The sequence below is a fragment of the Bos mutus genome, chromosome 26 (assembly GCF_027580195.1).
Source record: "Bos mutus isolate GX-2022 chromosome 26, NWIPB_WYAK_1.1, whole genome shotgun sequence".
NCBI classification, from domain to species: Eukaryota; Metazoa; Chordata; class Mammalia; order Artiodactyla; family Bovidae; genus Bos; species Bos mutus.
This window is the reverse complement of record NC_091642.1, coordinates 48,450,631-48,471,850: the sequence shown is the minus strand read 5'-3', so window position 1 is coordinate 48,471,850 and position 21,220 is coordinate 48,450,631. Positions and strand designations below refer to the sequence as shown.

The 21,220-nt window shown below is 37.3% G+C and overlaps 1 long non-coding RNA gene across 3 annotated transcripts in view; it reads right to left on the bottom strand.

Moving 5' to 3' along the window:
• Positions 1-21,063, bottom strand: part of LOC138985783 (uncharacterized) — a 123,889-nt gene extending 102,826 nt beyond the window's left edge. For 2 of the 3 annotated variants that reach the window (XR_011462734.1, XR_011462735.1), the window contains exons 1-2: positions 20,535-21,063; positions 4,448-4,582 (exon numbers count right to left, since the gene is read on the bottom strand). This is a non-coding gene — a long non-coding RNA (uncharacterized lncRNA). The remainder of the gene's footprint in view (positions 1-4,447; positions 4,583-20,534) is intronic. The other variant, XR_011462736.1, reaches the window with a different exon arrangement.
• Between the last annotated feature and the right edge of the window lie 157 nt (positions 21,064-21,220).

Here is a 21,220-nt window from a genome sequence, read left to right as displayed (position 1 = left end):
AATACAGTATACTAACGCACATATATGGAATTTAGAAAGATGGTAACAATAGCCCTGTATACGAGACAGCAAAAGAGACACTGATGTATAGAACAGTCTTTTGGTCTCTGTGGGAGAGGGAGAGGGTGGGATGATTTGGGAGAATGGCATTGAAACATGTATAATACCATATATGAAATGAGTCGCCAGTCCAGGTTCGATGCAGGATACTGGATGCTTGGGGCTGGTGCACTGGGACGACCCAGAGGGATGGTATGGGGAGGGTGGTGGGAGGAGGGTTCAGGATGGGGAACACATGTATACCTGTGGTGGATTCATTTTGATATATGGCAAAACCAATACAATATTTTAAAGTTAAAAATAAAATTAAATTAAATTAAAAAAAGAAAATGCAATTTTATTCCCAAATAACAAATAAAGCATGATACTTAAAAGGCTATAGGAAGATTAAAACTGACCTACTACTACTACTACTAAGTCGCTTCAGTCGTGTCCGACTCTGTGCGACCCCACAGACGGCAGCCCACCAGGCTCCCCCATCCCTGGGATTCTCCAGGCAAGAACACTGGAGAGGGCTGCCATTTCCTTCTCCAATAAACTGACCTAATCAATTATTAAATAGTTAAAGAACTGTGGCCTTCAGAGCCATGGTTAGATAACTGTAGATGGTTAAAAGCCATGGAAACACATTCCATTTCAAATTGATAAAGTAATGTGTTGTTCAACTTGGGTTGCCATAATAAAGTACCACAGACTTGGGTGGCTTAAATAAAAGAAATTTATTCTCATAGTTCTGGAACCTGGAAATCTAAGATTAAGGTACCAGCAAGACCATTCTTTTGTGAGGCCTCTTTTCTGGGCTTGCAGAAAGTCACCTTCCTTCTGTATCCTCACATGTCCTTTTCTCCGTATGTGACACTCAAAGAAAGGGTAAGAACAACAGTCCTATTAGATCAGGGCCTAACTTTATGATCTCATTTAAGCTTAATTGCCATATCTCCAAATAGTCACATTGACAGGTTAGGTCTTAACATATAAAATCTAGAGGAGACACAATGGAGTCCATAACAGAATAGACTTAAGAAACCATTATAAAGTATAATAATGGATCCCATTAATCAGTAGCAGTGATTACAGTTTGCATTTGGAGCCAGTAATCTTGGCTATCCAGATGTCATGGTATTGTCATTGTTCAGAATTGCCATGACATCCTAGGTATATGAAGAGTATAATGTGAAGCAATCTGAACTGTTCTTATTGTACAATTGATATACAAATAATAACATTGGTATCTAAAATTAAGGATTAAGGGACTTCCCTGGTGGCCCAGTGGTTAAGAATCCACCTTCTAAAGAAGGGGATGTGATATTGATCCCTGGTCACAGAATATCACATATGCAACAAGTGGACCCATGTACCCATCCTAGATCCCACGCACTGCAAGAGAAGCCACTGCAATGAGAAGCCTGTGTACCACAGCTAGAGAAAGACTGGGCACAGCAGTGAAGATTAAGTGTAGCCATTAATTAATAAATACATAAATACGAAAAAAATTAAGAACTCACTATATGCCAGGCACTCCACTGATTTATTTTTCTTTATTATCTTATTTAATCTTCCTAACAAGTCTATGAATTCTAAGAAGTAGAATTATTTTCAGTAATTTACATAAGAAAACTTAATGCTTAGAGAAATTAGGTCATTTGTCAAAAGTAGTACCTCTGCCTCCCTAAGGCCTAACTCTTCCTGTTACAGTTTGCCCAGACCCTAACACTTTGCTAAAGCCCTCAACCCCTATTTAACTGATGAAGACCCAAAATGTAAAGGTCAGTTTCTATAAGATTAGCTACTTATTTGTTGCTAAAGCCATCATAAGTTAAATCTAAGCTTTACAGTTTAAATTATCTTGCCCAGATTCAACCATTAAAAATCAAATACATATGGTGTGACATATTTCTCCATAAGCATTAATAGTGCCCTCCCCGCTTACTAAAATTCAAAATCCAAGTCACAGACCCTGGACAAAAGGACTCCTCAATTCTATATGTGTTCTTCCCCAAATGTGAATATTTATCCCCTAAAACTATGAAAGTCGCTCAGTCGTATCCAAATCTTTGCAACCCCAACAGGCCAGAATAGTGGAATGGGTAGCTATTTCCTTCTCCAGGGGATCTTTCCAACCCAGGGATCGAACCCATGTCTCCCGCATTGCAGGTGGATTCTTTACCAGCTGAGCCACCAGGACATCTCCCCTATTTTGTAGGGGTAGGGCCTTGGAATCATAAACCAAACAGCATGGAGGTCATTCCATGAGCAAGTTCATTCTTATTGTGAAGTGAGAGTGAGGGGCAGGGCCAAACCTTCTCTGTTCTTCCCTCCAAATTCACCAATCAGATATTACTCCTTTCTCCTCTAGAATGAAATATGTGAGAAACATAAAGAAAAACAGTAGTATTCACATGAAAGGGAGCATTAGGGCATTTACTCTTCAAAATTCTGCCTCAGTAGTAAATATAATTTACAGAGACTTATTCATATAAATGCCAAAATTTTATTAAACCAGAATTATGAAGAAATTGCATTAGAGAAATGGGAAAGGGATATGTCCTGTGTGTGTGTGTGTTTTCAGATCAAGTCATACAAGAGAGCTGCATCCTCATCTGCCGTAAATAGATAAAGGATGACATAGAAAAGAGAAAACTTAATTTTAAGCATATTTTATATATCTGAAGAGCTTCCTTTGTGGCTCAGATGGTAAAGAATATGCCTGCAATGCAAGAGGCCCAGGTTCAATCCTTGGGTTGGGAAGATTTCCTGGAGAAGGAAATGGAAACCCATTTCAGTATTCTTGCCTGCAGAATTCCACAGACAGAGGAGTCTGGTGGGCTACAGTCCATGGAATAACAGAGTCAGATATGACTAAGCAACTAACACTACTACCCTCATAAAGCTCTTTGAAAACCACTAGTTCCATGATTGTTTTATATGTATGAAAGGAAGTATCAGAAAAAATACCTGAAGAGTTCAAAGTACTTTTTTCAAAGGAACTAAGTCAAGGTGGGGGGCAAAAAGTACTTACTAGGAAAATGTTTTTTAAGTTTTGTAGTATTATTTGACCCAAGTATATATGTATATATATCTTTGGTTTGATATAAAATTAAATACCATGGAATAATAGCAACGGAAATATCAAAATTTTGCCTGTTATTCTAATGATTGATTTAGCCAAGAAAAGGAAAGAATGAAGGAAACAAAAAGTAATTTAAAAATGACTGGTTCTGGTAGCAGATAGAAACTTATGTTCAAAATGAAGACAATGACATTGCATCTCTTTTTTATAAGGAAAAAACAGGAAATTTTGCAGCATAAATATTTTCAAAATGCATTTTTAGAGACCTAGGCCAGCTCTTAAGTCCTCCAGAGCTGCACTGTCCAATATGGTAACCATTGGCTACACGTGGTTATTTAAAATTAGGTGTAAATAAGATTTTAAGTTCTATCCCTCACATTAGCCACAGTTCATATGCTAAAAAGCCACATCTGGCTTATGGCAATCTTTTGGATAGCAGAAATAAATATTTTCATTACTGCATACATTTCTATTGGAAAGCACTGCTCTAGGTCTTGCTGTTTACATGCTGAATTTGTACTAAGTCTTTCATGTGGTGCCTCAGATGGTAAAGAATCTTTTTACAATGCAGGGGACCTGGGTTCAACCCCTGGGTCGCAAAGATCCCCTGGAGAAGCGAATGGCTATCCACTCCAGTATTCTTGCCTGGGGAATTCTATGGACAGAGAAGCCTAGCAAGCTACAGCCCATAGGGTCACAAAAAGTCAGACGTGACTAAGCAAGTAACCTTCCATACTCTGAAACCCATTGTCTTGAGGAGAAATGAACAAACCTGCCAAGATATCAATGCCTTTAGAAAACCAAATATTTTCATATCATTTAGAAACAAGTTTGATATTCTAGCCCTGAACTGGAACTACTTCATTCATATTCTACAGATATTTATTAATATCTGAATAATCATGTGCCAGGCAGTTTGCTGGATATTGAGAAAACAGTGTTACTCAAGAACCTCAATATCCATCAGCAAAATGATGGTACAGGAAGCCCCAGAACCTGGTGCACCACAGAAGCATCAACTTAACAACATACAGCCCCAGAAACTTCTATGAGAAATTCAGAAATCAGTTAGGAAGATGTAGCACTAAGGCAAGTTCAAATCCAAGAAGAGTCACAATGAAACAGATAAGAAAAGCTATTTAATTCCAGCCATGCTACTCAAAGCTAGCACAGTTTGTAATTGGGAAGAAAAGCCCAGCTGTGGCTTCTCCTTTGGGAAGGAAAGAGAATGGTAGAATGTGTATTTAAAGTTCCAGATTTTAGAGGGACTGCTTTCTGTTTAACCTGACTCAAGGCACTGACAGGTAACTGGCATACCTTGGATGCCAGAGACTGCAGAGATTAAAAAAGAATTCAGCAGACTGTGGCAGCACTAGAGAGTTGTAAAACTGTAGACAGAAATAGTCTCAGTTCACCATGATCAGGAGTAAGCATCCAGTTTGTGTCTTCTCCCTAGTGAGAGAAAGAAAAGAGTAGAGCATGGGTCCAACGTTCTCACTTTTGCAGGTATGTGCAGTCTGAGACTGGTTTCTGTTTCATCTGACATGAAGTGCTGACAGAATAGTTACACCTTGACACCTGGGGGATACAGAGAGACTGGTGGCTTCAGGCAAAACCAGAGAAAAACAATAAACCTTTCAAACTGGAAAATGATATACACAAGTCCAGAGAAGGTGCATCCTTAGAAAAAGCTGGAAAGACCCAAAAATCTGTAGCTGGATTGATTGGTGAAAGTCTTTCCCTGTATGAAGCCAGTAGATAAGATTGGAAGAGTTGTCTTTTTGTGTTCAAATGTGTGGATTCCAACACAGCATTATAAGGCATATGAAGAAACAGGAAAATATGACCCAATCAGAGGAATAAAAAACATCTCCAGAAACTGACCTTAAAGAAAGTAGCACAGTATTGTTAACTATATTCACCATTGTTGTAAAGCACATCTCTAAAACTTATTTATCTTCCTAAAATAAATCTTTATACCATTGATCATCTCCCAGTTTCCCCCTCTTCCCACTCCCTGGCAAACAACATTCTGCTTTTTGTTTCTAAGTGATTGGTTACTTCATTGGTTTCATATAAGATATCTAAAGTTAGATTTCATATTATATGCTTTTTACCACAATAAAAAAGAGATGTAAAAAAAGATGATCAGCATCTATCCAGGCTTTGAACAATTAAATAAGACTATGCATTACTGTCTAAAACAATGTCATAAGAGCTATTATAGAACAGTATAGGGTGATAAGGGAGAAGAGAAGAGAGGCACTTAGCTAATGTCTAAGGCTAACAGGATCATCAAGAAAGGCCTTCCAGAAGAACTGGTATCAAAACTACGGATGAGAAACCAGTGACACTTTCTACACAAACATGCAAGTTTAGAAAATGACCTAGTATTTATTTCAGTCAAAAGGAAGAGCACGTAAGAAAGGTTAAGAGCAACAGAAAGCATGTTTTAATTTGCAGTGGGGAGGTAAGGGGTTGGGGAGAATGGTGAAGTGATAAGGAGAGAATAAAGAGAAAAAACAATAATAAGTTATAATCAGGGACCATATCATATAGGGACTAGTAAAATATTTAAAGAGTATGGTCTCCCAAGTGTTCATCCAATAGACTGTACTTTTCATATTTGTTTTATTCACACTTTGAACAATACTCTCCACATTATATACAGTGTGTTGAATGTATTAAATATTCATTCAGTATGCACCAAAAGATTTAATAATGTAAATATATGCTTGGATTTGCATTTTATGACGTTCTACTTACATTTCAGAAAAGGGATTATAAAAGGCTACTGTAATATTAATTATGAACAGTCTCTGTACTTGCATCTGAAAAGAACAATCATAATTCCATATATATTATGAAACATACTATATACCCATTAAGGCTAATTTATTTATATATAATTAGAGTTAAATGCCTGCATGTGTGTGTATAAATTTGTTTATGATGTGAGAATAATAATATTTTAATGATGCATTTATATATTTCTCCTTGGTTTATAGTTTTATTCTCACTTCCAAAATTTGTATAAGACCATTAGTGACTTGGGGCCAAGAGAGTGAACATACGCACTCTCAGCACATTCCTAGTTACTTCTTGCATTAAAAGTTTAGGTGCTAATTGTATATCAACAAGGCACAGTTATCAGTTAAATCAAATATCCACTAGATTGAGAACAGAAGTTCCAACAAAGGCACAGACTGCATTAACAGTTGGATGGGCATTATGCATGATATGTTTGTCCTTCATATTCAAAGATAATAGCCAGTGGATGTTTTTCTCTCAATATGTGAACGTATTTGGAAAACCACAAGTATGTGACCACCTGCTCACAGGTGAAAGCACTATTGAGACCTTCAGTTTTGGCAGCTCAACTCCTTTGACTCATGTCCTACAAATGCCATTGATTGGGAAAATATACAGAATCACCTATTGTTTTACATCAATTCAGTCAACTTGCTGCTGTTCCCCACTATTGCACAGCTGTATCAAAGGGTTTGCATGCTGCCTCAGGGGTTACAACTATAAGCTCTATAGCAGACAACTTTCAGGCTGTAATCAATTATGACTTTCAGAAAAAAAAATGTTTGAGAGTCACAGCATACATAACTGAAAGGGATGATAAATTTTAAGGAAAGCCTTTAATTTTATAAATAAGAAAACATAATTTTATAGAATTTAAATTGATAGTCAATAACGCTACGTTTTCTAGTTACACAGTTGAGGCTAGTGTTTTTTTCTAATATACAGTGCTGTTATTAAAGTAGTCCATTGACAACAGCATTCTTCCTTTCCTTTTTTCTTCCTTTATTATTTTTTCTTTCTTTTCTTTTTCCTTCCCTTTCTCCTTTATCCCTCTCTCCTTCCTTCCTTCATTTTATTTAGGCAACCATTCACTTGGGCTTCCCAGGTGGCACTAGTGGTAAAGAACCTGCCTGCCAATGCAGGAGACACAGGAGATGCTGGTTCAACCCCTGGGTTGGGAAGACAGATCCCCTGGAGAAGGGCATGGCAATCCACTCCAGTATTCTTGCCTGGAGAATCCCATGGACTGAGGAGCCTGCTGGGCTACAGTCCACAGGGTCATAGAGAGTCAGACACAACAAGCATCTTATGACTCACTTGCTAATTCACTTAATTATATATATATATATATATATATATTTTTTTTTTTTTTTTTTGCCAAACAACTAGTGTTTTTCAAGATCAATGCTAATTGCTAAGCATACAAAACTGTAAGTTAAAACCACAGCTAAAAATATTAGCTAAGACTTCAGGAATATGAGAAAGTATAGACTCACTTTTCCCTGTTTCTTCCAAGTATAATTATATAACTTTAAAAGTACTTTATAGACAACAGTAAGATAAATCTGAAAGCTAGAAAGAAGAATGTGTACCAGCTAGAGGGTACAGGAGTTGAGAAATAACAACATGGTGAGTTACCTGTTTTTTTTTTTTCCTCTCCCATACACCTTGGACTGGCAATGGAGAGACCTGCCACAAGAAATGATTAGGCATAAAGGGGAAAAAAAAAAAAAAAAAGAAAGAAAGATAGAAAGAAAAAGAAGTAAGAAAGACAAATCTGTTCTTTCTCACCAAAGGACTGGGAAAGTAGAAACCCAAAAGAGACCTAGTAGGGAACCTCAAGCAGATTTCCACAGAGCCTCTGTTGATTATCCAACTTACCAACAGCAGTGGCAACAGCAAAGTCTTAGCCATCCCAGCTTCTGTTCCATACCTTATGGCAGGTGAGTGATGTTATCTCCCAGCATGGAAGAAACAAACTCTTAATGTTCTTATTCCCCTGTCCAGAAGCAGGGCCCAGAGACTGGTCCCATCAGCTCATTTCTACTGCAATAGTAAAGCTCTGTGACTCCCTGGCTTCCATCCAATGGTATAAGGGAACTAGGGCCAGTGGTTTTTTGCCTCACACATAATATTGCTCAGTACCCCACAGATGGCACCAATAGGGCTTACACAGGAGTCCTAGCAGCACCAGAAATCAAACAAGACAAAATATCACTGCAAGGGATCACAAACTAAATATTCAAGGGAATTACAACTCAGAGAAGTAGACTATAACTTATATACTACATAACTTAAATAGAACAACTAACTGCCTGCTAAAATAGAATACTTGGATAGGAAGAGGAATCCACTAATAAAATAAATGTTCAGGATACAATAAAAAAAAAATCATTATACCAAGAATTTGGAAAATCAGAATTTAATGAGAAAAGATAACCAATATGGAGATTAAGCTGATATTGAAATTATCTGACAAGCATTTTAAAAGCAACTGCCTTAAAAATTACAAATTGTCTCAAAACATATGAAAACAGAAAATCTCAGCACAGAAATAGAAATTATATAAAATAACTGAAAAGATTATAGAATCAAAAACTATTATTAAAAAAATTTAACTGAAATTAAAAAAAAACTCAACTGTACACAACAGAGTGTAAATGGAAATGATAAAATCAACTGAAGATAAAGACAGATCAACAGAAATTTCTGTAGAAAAATTTAAGAAGAGCAAAAATTTATTTTATCACAGTACAGAAGAGAAAGAGTGTGGTACTGGGAAAGTATTTGAAGAAACAATGGCTGAAAACTTGCCAAAGTTGGCAAAAGACACAAATCTACATATGTAAACATGCGAAAACCTCAAATAACTCCAAAGAAATCCACACCAAGATATAACAAAATTAAAATTTTAAGTATGAAATAAAAAGAAAAAAAAATTTAAAATAGCCAGAGGAAAAGAATACATTACCTGTAAAAGAATAACAATTCATATTACAGTGGATTTCCTATCTGAAACCACGCAGGCCAGAAGGAAGCACAACTGCGTGCTTTTTGTTGTTTTTTTTTTAAGGTGCTGAAAGAAAAGAGCTGTCAATTCTAAAAGGAACCAGAAATTCTATATCCATTGGTGAAACTATCCATCAGGAATAAAGAAGACATAAACATATTCTCAGTCAAAAGAATGCTAAAATAATTTGTGCTAGCAAATCTACACTTAAACAATTACTAACAAAAGCTCTCTAAACCTTCAAAAAAAGAAGGTGATAACAGAAGACAGTGATCTTTAGAAAGGAAAGAAAAACAATAGACAATAATAAATATAATGGGCTATTCTTCATCACATGAACTTCTTTTAGCAAATAGTTTGATTACAATACAAGTTATAACTGTGAAAGTGTTAGTTGCTCAGTTGTGTCTAACTCTTTGTGACCCCATGGGCTATAGCCCGCCAGGCTCCTCTGTCCATGGAATTCTCCAGGTAAGAATACTGGAGTGGGCAGCCATTCCCTTCTCCAGGGGATCTTCACACCCCAGAGATCAAACTTGGATTTCCTGCTTTGCAGACAGATTCTTTACCCTCTGAGCCACCAGGGAGGCCCAATAACTATCTGACATGATAAATGTATATAGACAAGTATATTATTAAGATGGAGAAGGTAAAGGGACCTAAGGAGAAGCAAAAGTTTTATTTTTCACTCATAAAATTTTTTTCAAGCTGTTGTATTATTTTAATTATATAACCAAATGTATCTTATAAGATTAATCATCATAATTCTATTAATGATTTGTATACAGAGTATGGTTGAGACATGAGTTGGATCTATTCTGTTAATCTCTGTCTTTTAATTTGTGTATTTAGACATTTTAAAATATAAAGTAATTATATGTATGTTGGGGTTTAATTTTGTCATTATTGTTTCTGTTTCTGTGTCTTTTGATGTAACTTCATTTGATATAAAATGTTAATACAGGCAATCAATATCTTTGTACATGTTAATTAAAATATTTTTATTTGGATATTTAAGACTGTCATACTAAGTGACAAAAATACTAGTAAATCATTACTTTTAAAATGGCATTGTACATTGTGACACCAAAATAATGAAAGCCTATATTATAGTCATACAATTAAAAACAAAATTTTACTTGCTTGGACACTAAAGTAACTATGTAAATTACTGGTTTTGAACCTGTGTATCTATGTGATATAAAGGGACATGCTTACTAGGATTGAGTGTTATTTTTTAATGCATTTCATTTAGTTGGAAATATAAATTTACCTAAGGATTTATGACTTTTCCACTAATATTCAACAAAAGAGTCCAAAATTGCAGTACCTGGCTATAATCTCAAAAACAACAGAATAATCTTCGTTCATTTCCAAGGCAAACCATTCAATATCACCATAATCCAAGTCTGTGCCCCAACCACTAATGCCAAAGAGGTTGAACGGTTCTGTGAAGACCTACAAGACTTTCTAGAACTAACATCAAAAACAGACGTCTTTTTCATCATAGAGGACTGAAATGCAAAAGTAGGTAGTCAAGAGAAACCTGGAGTAACAGGCAAGTTTGGCCTTGGGGTACAAAATGAAGCAAGGAAAAGGCTAACAGAGTGTTGCCAAGAGAACGCACTGATCATAGCAAATACTCTCTTCCAACAACACAAGAGACAACTCTATACATGGACATCACAAAATGGTCAATACTGAAATCAGATTGATTACATTCTTTGCAGCCAAAGATGGAGAAGCTCTATAGTCAGGAAAAATAAGACCGGGAGTTGACTGCAGCTTATGTCATGAACTCCTTAGTGCTAAATTCAGACTTATATTGATGCTAAGTCACTTCAGTCATGTCCGACTCTGTGCGACCCCATAGACGGCAGCCCAACAGGCTCCCCCGTCCCTGGGATTCTCCAGGCAAGAATACTGGAGTGGGTTACCATTTCCTTCTCCAATGCATGAAAGTGAAAAGTGAAAGTGAAGTCGCTCAGTCGTGTCCAACCCTCAGCGACCCCATGGACTGCAGCCCTCCAGGCTCCTCCACCCATGGGATTTTCCAGGCAAGAGTACTGGAGTGGGTGTCATTGCCTTCTCCGAGACTTATATTGAAGAAAGTAGCAAAAACCATTTGACCATTCAGGTATGATCTAAATCAAATCCCTTGAAATTATACAGTGGAAGTGAAAAATAAATTTAAGGGATTAGATCTCATAGAATGCCTGAAGAACTATGGACAGAGGTTTGCAACATTGTACAGGAGGCTGTGATCTAAACCATCCCCAAGAAAAAGAAATGCAAAAAGGCAAAATAAGGAGGTTTTCAAATAGCTGAGAAAAGAAGAGGAGCAAAAGAAGAGATACCAAGGGAACATTTCATGCAAAGATGGGCTCAATAAATGACAGAAACTGTATGGAAATAACAGAAGCAGAAGATATTAAGAGGTAGCAAGAAAACACAGAAGAATTATAGAAAAAGATCTTTATGACCCAGGTAACCACGATGGGTGTAATCACTCACCTAGAGCCAGACATCCTGGAGTGTGAAGTCAAGTGGGCCTCATAATCATATTTAAACAGAATTAAAAATTTCAAAGGGATGAATAATTTCTTTAGCAATATTGTAGAATAGATGTATAAGGATAAAATGGCAGGGGGCGGGGAGTAAAATCCCTAGATTATGTCTTTGTTCCTCTTGCTTTTCCAAGCCACCCACTTTGGTTTCCTTGGTGGCTCAGACCTTAAAGAATCTGCCTGCAATACAGGAGGATCTGAGTTGGATTCCTGGGTTGGGAAGATCCACCAGAGAAGGGAATGGCTACCCACTCCAGGAGAATTCCATGGATAGAGGAGCCTGGCAGGGACTACAATTCAAGGGATCGCGAAGAGTTGGGCATGACTGAGCCACTAACATTTTCCAGTTCCACTGTGTGCACCTATGAAATACTAGCTATCCCTGGATGAATCTCCTTGGCTGTGGAGTGATTAAAAAAAAATATATATATATATATTTTAGGACTTATCTTAATCTATGAAGAGAAACAGATAACGCTTTTTGAACTGAAAGGGAAAGATATATATAGATAAAATGAAATTATCTCCCTTCAAAATTAGAGGAAAGCAATGGGAATTATCAAAACATGATTATAAGTGCAACAGATACATAAAAATGAGTTTGAGAATTAAAAATAATCCCTTTAGCTTTCAGGCTTCCATCATGTTGTTTTGTTTCATTACTGTCAGAAAACAAAGAGTAAGAAGCTGGAGGGTTAGACAGTGATTAGAAAAGATTCAATATGCTTTCATGGGCATTTACTCCTAGGGAGATATCTTTCCCAGGAGGGTGTTGCAATTTACTTCTGATGATCTGTATCCAAATTGCATGTTTGCTAAGCATCATTAGAAGAATGAGGTTGAAATAGGGAATTGAACAGGGTGTAAGAAAGAATCTATCCATCTGTAACTAGCAAACCAAGGCAAGAATTATCTTATGATCTGAAATTCAGATGCCCAACATGGAGATTCTTCCTAAGAGAAGTAGTGTGTTTATCTGAAAATTCCAGCAAAGCACAGTTGTAGCTAACACTAAACTGTCAGTGACTCAGAATTATAGTTCATGGAAAAGAAGTAATAGCTTTATGAGCTCATGTTAAGTCTTTGGAAGGGTATCTCTGAGTTGTTTTAGTGAAACTTCAAATTTGAGTTTACATATAAAGACCAAGTTGATGTTGAAAAACAAACAATAGGAAATAGTGAAAGGTAAAAATTGTAAATTATGTTAAACACTCATGGAATTGGAGGAGATAGTTTATTGGAAAATAAGCATTTACTGAGTAGTTATATGACAGACTATTTCTAAATAATTTCTGCAGTTATGCATGCTTTGGCTTTATTTAAATATGACTCCTAAAATTGTAATTATGTCCACTATGTCTTGGACATAGATTAAGATGATTCCTCAAAATTCTTTTACTCGTTTTTTCACACACACACACACACAAAAATAACCCTGCTCATAATTATCCCTATTTAATAAAAGAGAAGATAGAATTCAATATTTCATTTAAATTACCCAAGGTCACAAATGTAGTTGGTAGTTGGACTGAAATTGAACTTGAATCTCTTTATTACAAAGACCATATTCTTTGCCTTTTGTCATGTATTGTGCTATAAGAAACCTGATTTTCAGCATCTTCAGGGGACAAATAATTTTCTCTGATGAAATATGACTCTCAACTAAGTTCAGGATTTGATCATCTAAAATGCATGACCTAGTCCACCCACCTTTCCTGCAAAACATTTACAGAAAATACAGTTGAAAATGTACAATTTTGAAAATGCTGGTCATTGAAATGCTATAATTGAAGAGAGTCTGGTAGGAAGTTAGTCATAAGCAAGGAAGGATGAAGGCAATGCCAAAGAATGCTCAAACTACCACACAATTGCACTCATCTCATACGCTAGTAAAGTAATGCTCAAAATTCTCCAAGCCAGGCTTCAACAATACGTGAACTGTGAACTTCCAGATGTTCAAGCTGGTTTTAGAAAAGGCAGAGGAACCAGAGATCAAATTGTTGACATCTGCTAGATCATCAAAAAAGCAATTGAGTTCCAGAAAAAACATCTATTTCTGCTTTTTTGACTATGCCAAAGCCTTTGACTGTGTGGATCACAATAAACTGGGAAAAATTCTGAAGGAGATGGGAATACCAGACCACCTGACCTGCCTCTTGAGAAACCTATATGCAGGTCAGGAAGCAAGAGTTAGAACTGGACATGGAACAACAGACTGGTTCCCAATAGGGAAAGGAGTATGTCAAGGCTGTATACTGTCACTCTGCTTATTTAACTTCTATGCACAGTACATCAAGAGAAATGCTGGGCTGGAGGAAGCACAAGCTGGAATCAAGATTGTCAAGAGAAATATCAATAACCTCAGATATGCAAATGACACCACCCTTATGGCAGAAAGTGAAAAAGAACTAAAGAGCCTCTTGATGAAAGTTAAAGAGGAGAGTGAAAAAGTTGGCTTAAAGTTCAACATTCAGAAAACTAAGATCATGGAATCCGGTCCCATCACTTCATGGCAAATAGATGGGGAAACAGTGGCTGACTTTATTTCTCTGGGCTCCAAAATCACTACAGATGGTGATTGCAGCCATGAAATTAAAAGATGATTTAACTCCTTGGAAGGAAAGTTAAGACCAACCTAGACAGCATATTAAAAATCAGAGACATTACTTTGTCAACAAAGGTCCGTCTAGTCAAGGCTATGGTTTTTCCAGTAGTCATGTATGAATGTGAGAGTTGGGCTATAAAGAAAGCTGAGCACCAAAGAATTAATGCTTTTGAACTGTGGTGTTGGAGAAGACTCTTGAGAGTCCCTTGGACTGCAAGGAGATCCAACCATCCTAAAGGAGATCAGTTCTGGGTGTTCACTGAAAGGACTGTTGATGAAGCTGAAACTCCAATATACTTTGGCCAACTGATGCGAAGAGCTGAGTCATTTCAAAAGACCCTGATGCTGGGAAAGATTGAGGGCAGGAGGAGAAGGGGATGACAGAGGATGAGATGGTTGAATGGCATCACCGACTCAATGGACATGAGTCTGGGTAAACTCCGGGCGTTGGTGATGGACAGGGAGGTCTGGCATGCTGTGGTTCATGGGGTTGCAAAGAGTCAGACAAACTGACCAACTGAACTGAACTGAACTGAAGGAAGGATGGCTTGGCTGAAAGATATGCAAGCTGTTTCTAAAACCCATCCCAGACACACCCAGGAGAGCTGAGAGATAAGTTAAAAAAATAATCACAAGTACTTTTCCAACTCCTGCAGGTGCAACCTAGGCACACAGTGGATACAAAGTAACCACAGGGGCTTCTCCAAGTAACCTTAGGCATCTAAGAGCCCATTTAGGGTGCATACATATTCTACACCTGATTATAAGAGACTGAATTATGGGAATACATAAACAACACAAGCTACTTTTATGTATCTTGCAATTGTCAATCTGCCTTTTGCATTCCCTGTCATTGACTGGTGGTAGGTAGAAGCCCTATTTTGCACAGGGCTTTAACCAAAGTCTCCTTTAACCAAAGGAGACTGGAAGTATAAAAAGGGGAAAACCAAGAGAAAAAAGACTGTTCCTTTAGGGTTAGCCTGCTCCCAAACCTTGGGAGTGTGTGTCTAATAAAGGATCTGTCTGCTTGAGCTGCACTGAGCTGTAATTTGTGTTTCAAAGTTCTTAGTCTGTGTTTCTAAATTTTTATTGCAATAAGGCAAGAAATAAGGCAGAAAACTAAACCAAACTGACAAATCTAAAGAACTATTTGTACTGAAATATGCCCTCTCTCAACTGAAATTTTTAATAAATAAGGTTTTTTAAGTTTCAGAAATCATAAGCAAAGCATATAATTTGGAGGATAAAGCATTGCTACCACATGTAAGTAGAACAGGATAAAAACAAAGTAATAAAGCAATTTAGAATCAATTTTAAAAACATTCACTGAGAATCAGGTAGAGAATAAATATAATTACCAGGTGGCACTAGTGGTAAAGAACTCACCGACAATGCAGGAGATCTAAGAGACATGGATTTGACCCCTGGGTCAGGAAGATCCCTTGTAAGAGAGAGCATGGCAATCTACTCCTCTGTTCTTGCCTGGAGAATCATATGAACAGAGAAGCAGGGGGTGGGGAGGGACGGCTACAGTTTATAGGTTTGCAGACTCACACAAGTGAAGTGACTTGGCACACAGGTAGAGAATAAGATGCTGATGACTTAAGGAAAACAAACCTTCAACAAAGGCTGAATTTTATTGATGAAAATCTCTCAGGTCTAACTCCAATTAGTTCACTAGCTAACTTTAGTGTCAGATATATTTCAGATTTAGGTCTGCAACTTACTACAACAGTTGTGTGGCCATGGTAAATTTACTTCAATTAAGTTTCTTTTCTATTAATCTAGAGTAATAAAAGTTCAGAGTTTCTGTGTGGCGATTAAATGAGGTTTTTTTTAAATCCAGCTTAGTGCCTTGGGTTAATAAATGTGAATTTCACCCATTCATAACAAAATTCCCACAGATGCCAGGTTTAAGGAGGACTTAATCCATTTTTCTTTTCCAAATTTCAAAATTTACACATCAGTTTAGAAGTTGTGATTGCTTTTAAAACACAAAGATGATTAGCTCCTGCAGTATTAAGAATGAGTAGCTTTCTTACACTTTTATGAAGGAAAAATTACCTAATTGTGAAGGAGCAAATTATCTAGTTTTGTCAAGGAAATATTATTGTGTCCTGGTAATGAAGTATTTAAACTTCTTGACTGTTTTCTTTTAAACAAGGTGAAGTTATGGTGTTAAATACTTTAATTTGAATGTTAAATTCTTTAAAAAGTCTAACTAGTCCACTTCTGTGTTTGTGTTTAATTACCTAGAGAGAGAAGTGTTTACCTAAAGTTCAGTCTCACCAGTCCAGAGAAATACTGGAGACATTGTTGATTCATGCTCTTATGCAATAACTATATTAAGTATTCTCTGAAAATTATTGGCAGCCAACCTTTGAAATAACACACAGTTGTAAAAATAAAAATAAATTAAGAAAAAAAAAAAATCAAAATGACCATTCGTAACTTCCAACCTAACACAATGTAAATCTTAGGAAATCCCAGCAGGCCTTTTGTTAGATTTTGATCAGCGATTCCTAAAATGTATATGGAAATGAAAAAGATCTAGAATAGTCAAGAGGAACTAAGATCCCACAAGATGCACAATGTGGCAAAAAAAGAAAAAAAAAAAAAAAAAACAGACCAACAGAATAGTCAAGTCATATTTGTAAAAGAAGAAATATTTGAAAGACATACACTTCTCAACTTCTAAAGGTATTATAAAAGGGTGCAATAATCAAAACAATGCAGTTCTGCTATAAGAATAATATTGATCAATGAAATAGAATTGAGACTCCATGAAACACAAATACATTTTTAGCAAATTAATTTTCTGTGCCAAGAAGTGCCAAGACAATTAAATGAGGAAAGACTAATTTTTTGACAAGTACTGCAGTAACAACTGAATTTCCATGTACAGAAAGATGAATTTAGATTCATATCTCACATTTGAGTTTAATGTCAGTGCTATTTTCAGAACCATTTCACATGCACTACACACAAAAACAAAACTTTAAGGCGAATGAGGAAATTTTTTATTACTAGGAACATATGCTTTAACATTTTTTTCCACTTGTTAAGTGACCAAATAGATGTTTCTATCTTAATAATGAAAATATAATGCCCCTATCAATTATATGCTTAAGGGGATTTGCTTTACATCCTTGCTTGTTGTGCTATTACTTTCTGCAATTGGGGAGATGAGTTGAGCAACATAAAATTTTTATATATAATTTATGGAGGGCATTAGAGTTTGATAAACAGCAAATACCTCTTTAAATTCATAAACAGCTTATACACTTGCAACTTCTTTACTGCAAATGTGACTTTTTTAAGCCTTGGAAAATTTTTTATCCTGTTTGGTAAAATTAATGTCAATGTAAACTTTTGTACATAAATTACAAAATTGAAATTAATGTAAATGAAAAATTTTGGTACATAATTTACAGGATACATTTATCTATTGATGGGATTGTTCTAAAATTTCCATTATCCAGTATGGCAGTCATTAGGCATACATTGCTATTGAAAACTTAAATGTGGCTAATGTGACTTAGAAAATTATTGAACTGTAAGTTAAATTTAAATAGGTACACATGGCTGTGGCTACTGTATTAGACAACACAGAAAGAGAAGAAAACTTAAAACCATATGTTTCTTATTGACCTACAGTAATTTTCATTTGGAGAAGGAAATGGCAAATTAGGTCAGATCTCTGTACTTCCCTGGCAGCTCAGATGGTAAAGACTCAGCCTGCAATGTAGGAGAGCTGGGTTTGATCCCTGGGTTGGGAAGATCCCCTGTAGAAGGAAATGGCAACCCACTCCAGTATTCTTGACTGGAAAATCCCATGGACAGAGGAGCCTGGCAGGCTACATACAGTCCATGGGGTCGCAAAGAGTTGGATACCCTGGAGCGACCAACAGTTTAACACTTTCTAAAAATCAGAGCCAAGTGGAGGGTTAAACAGAGCTGCAAATTTAGGTTTTGTTTGCTTGTTTGGGGCCACACCATGCTATTTACAGGATTTTAGTTCCAGATCAGAGGTAGAATCTGGGCTCTTGGCAGTACAAGCATAGAGTTCTAAACACAGGAAACCCAGGGAGTGCCCCAGAGCTGGGAAATTTGCATTATGCAGAGTCCAAAGTCAACTTGCACTCAAATTCAATTTGCAGTATGTCATTTTGATTTGCTATTTATCTTTTAATGATTTCGTCTTCAGTTTACAGTACAATATTTAAATATAGATATGAAGTGAGGTCATTTCAAATATTTGAAAAGGATTTTATTCAACAGGCAGTATTTTCATGGGAATTTGTGATCACAGTTTAGGTAGGTAGTTAGGCATGAGTAACTGGGGCGGCCAAGCCAAAAAAGATTCAAGTAGGTCTGTAAACCCCACCCCAGAGAGGCCCCACTGCAGCCCAGGAGAGCTCACAGATACACTATTAATACAAAATAACAACACTTTTCCAAGGCCCTAGGCACATATTGGCTCTGGCACATGGGTCTGGATGCACAGGTGTGTCCTCAAGTGACCTTAGGCAAGTGGGAGCCTGTTAGAGGTTCATAAATATTCTATGCATACATAGATTATATGTATATTACATATATAATCTTCTTAGACTGAATTATGGGAAAGACATGCTCAATAAAGCCTGCTGTTACATAACTTGTACCTGTCAATCAAAACTGTCATCTGCCTAGATGAATATGCAAAAACTCTGTCTTGAAAAACTCTGTACCACATCATTCCTGCACCAGTGCCTCTCTTGGCTTGTTCCACCTCTCCCTTGAAGTGTTCTTTCTGTTCTTTCTTCAATAAACTTATTTTTGTCATGGCTAAGACCTCAGATTTGCCTTTATGTCCTTACCAAAGCATAAGGTTGTTAGAAATTATACCACAGCTCAGTGTCTAATCTATTAATTCCATTTAATTTCATCGGTCACATGGCAGTTTTCACTTCTACAAGTTTAAGTCTTACTATATGTTTCGTGTTTTTGATTAACTTTTTAAGAACTCTGAGACCCATTTAAAGTGTAGTTTTTATATATCAAATTATGCAAACTTCCCTATAATCTAACTTTAGAACATTTTTATTTACTCACTAAAAGAAACCCCACATTCATCCCTCTTCCCCTGCCAGCCCCTAGATAACCACTAATCTGTTTCTTTATATATGGTTATTCTAGACATTTCACATAAACAAAATCATACAATATGTGCCCTTTTTTCTCACTTGGTGCTTGGCTTTCAGGTACTTTCTAGCTTGTTTCAGGTGAATGCATGCATGCTAAGTCGCTCTGGTCGTTTCTGACTCTTTGGGACCCTATGGATTGTAGTCCACCAGGCTCTTCTGTTCATGGGATTCTTCAAGCAAGAATACTGGAGTAGGTTGCCATTCCCTTCTTCAGGGAATGTTCCTCACCCAGGGATCGAACCCCCATCTCTTAGGTGTCCTGCATTGGCAAGCAGGTTCTTTACCTCTAGAGTCACCTGGGAAGCCCAAACACGTGCTCTTTTTTGACTAGCACTTGGTAAGTTTAACATTTTGAGGAACTTCTAAACTGTTTTCCAAAAGCAGATACATCATTTTACATTTCTACTAGCAACATGAGCAGTCCACTTTTTTCACATCCTTCCCTCTTGCCATCTTTTTGAACATAACTTTTAATACTCTTGATTCTAAGAGCTAGTTCTATTCTGATCAGTGATTTCCTCCTAAATATGGGTTTTCTTCTCCTGATTTTTTGCAAGCTTGGTAGTTTTTGATGCCAGACATTGTCAACTGTACCTTATTGGCTGCTGGACATTTTTGTATTCCTATAAATATTATTGAACTTTGGTCTACTATAGACTTAAATGATTTGTTAACCATTTGATCCATGGGGACGTGCTTTTAAGATTTGTTAGGTGGCCCTAGACAAGTGAAGGCTTCCCCAGTGGCTCAGTAGTAAAGAATCATCCTGCCAATGCAGGAGACAAAAGAGAGGCCAGTTCGATCCCTGTGTAGGTAAGATCCCCTAGAGGAAACAGCAATCCATTCCAGTATTCTTACCTGAGAAATCGCGTGTACAGAGGAGCTTGGATGGCTACAGTCCATAGGATCCCAAAGAGCGGGAAACAACTGTGAACACATGCACTAGAGGAGTGAGGTGTCTAGGGCGAATGCTCTACTTACTATTAAGGCAAAACCTGTCTGTGTACTCTAATAACCAATGCCCCATGGATTAGGAAGTTTTCCAGCGAGATCGGTGAAACGAATTACTATTTCTGTGCCTAAGTGAATCCTTAAATCCCCTTCCGGGTAGTTTCCTCAGCCAAAAGATGCTCAAAATTCAGTAGAATCCTGGAGAAAATTCTACAGAACTCCAAGTTCTCTGAACAACTCTCGCCTTTATGTTATACTATGAAAAGAACATTACCTGTCCTGCTGCTGCTGTTGCTAAGTGGCTTCAGTTGTGTCCGACTCTGTGCGACCCCATACACGGCAGCCAACTAGGCTCCCCTGTCCCTGGGATTCTCCAGGCAAGAACATTGGAGTGGGTTGCCATTTCCTTCTCCAATGCATGAAAGTGAAAAGTGAAAGTGAAGTCGCTCAGTCGTGTCCAACTCTTCGCGACCTGGTCTCCCCCAAACTTGCAGCTCCTTCCTGTCAAAGCAGGCAATTCGCTGGGCTCTGCTTAAGTGTTCTCTCCCTGCACTGCAGTCTGGAAAACCTTGTAAACACAGTAAGCTTTTTGAACTGATAGCATTTGTTTCCTCAGTCTTCAGGGTCACTGTTACTCGTTACTGACTCCAACTGTCTTGGAAACAGACCCAGCGTTCTCCTTCAACAGCAGTAGAATTTTTTTTTTTTTTTTTTTTTTTTCAATAAAGGAACTGTTGAAAGGTACCCCTAAAAGCCATACAGAGAAATGTTTTCCTCTGCCGCTTAGTCTGAGGAGAACTGGGCCGCGCGCCACGGAACGAACTCAAGCCACACCTCCCCCACCTCAGCTCAGCCTACGGGTTACTGCGCAGGCGTAGAACTGCGCGCCTGCAGCGCTCAGCAACAACTGCGCCTGCGCCAAACAACAGGGCCCGCCAATGCGTCAATCTGAGCCTGCCA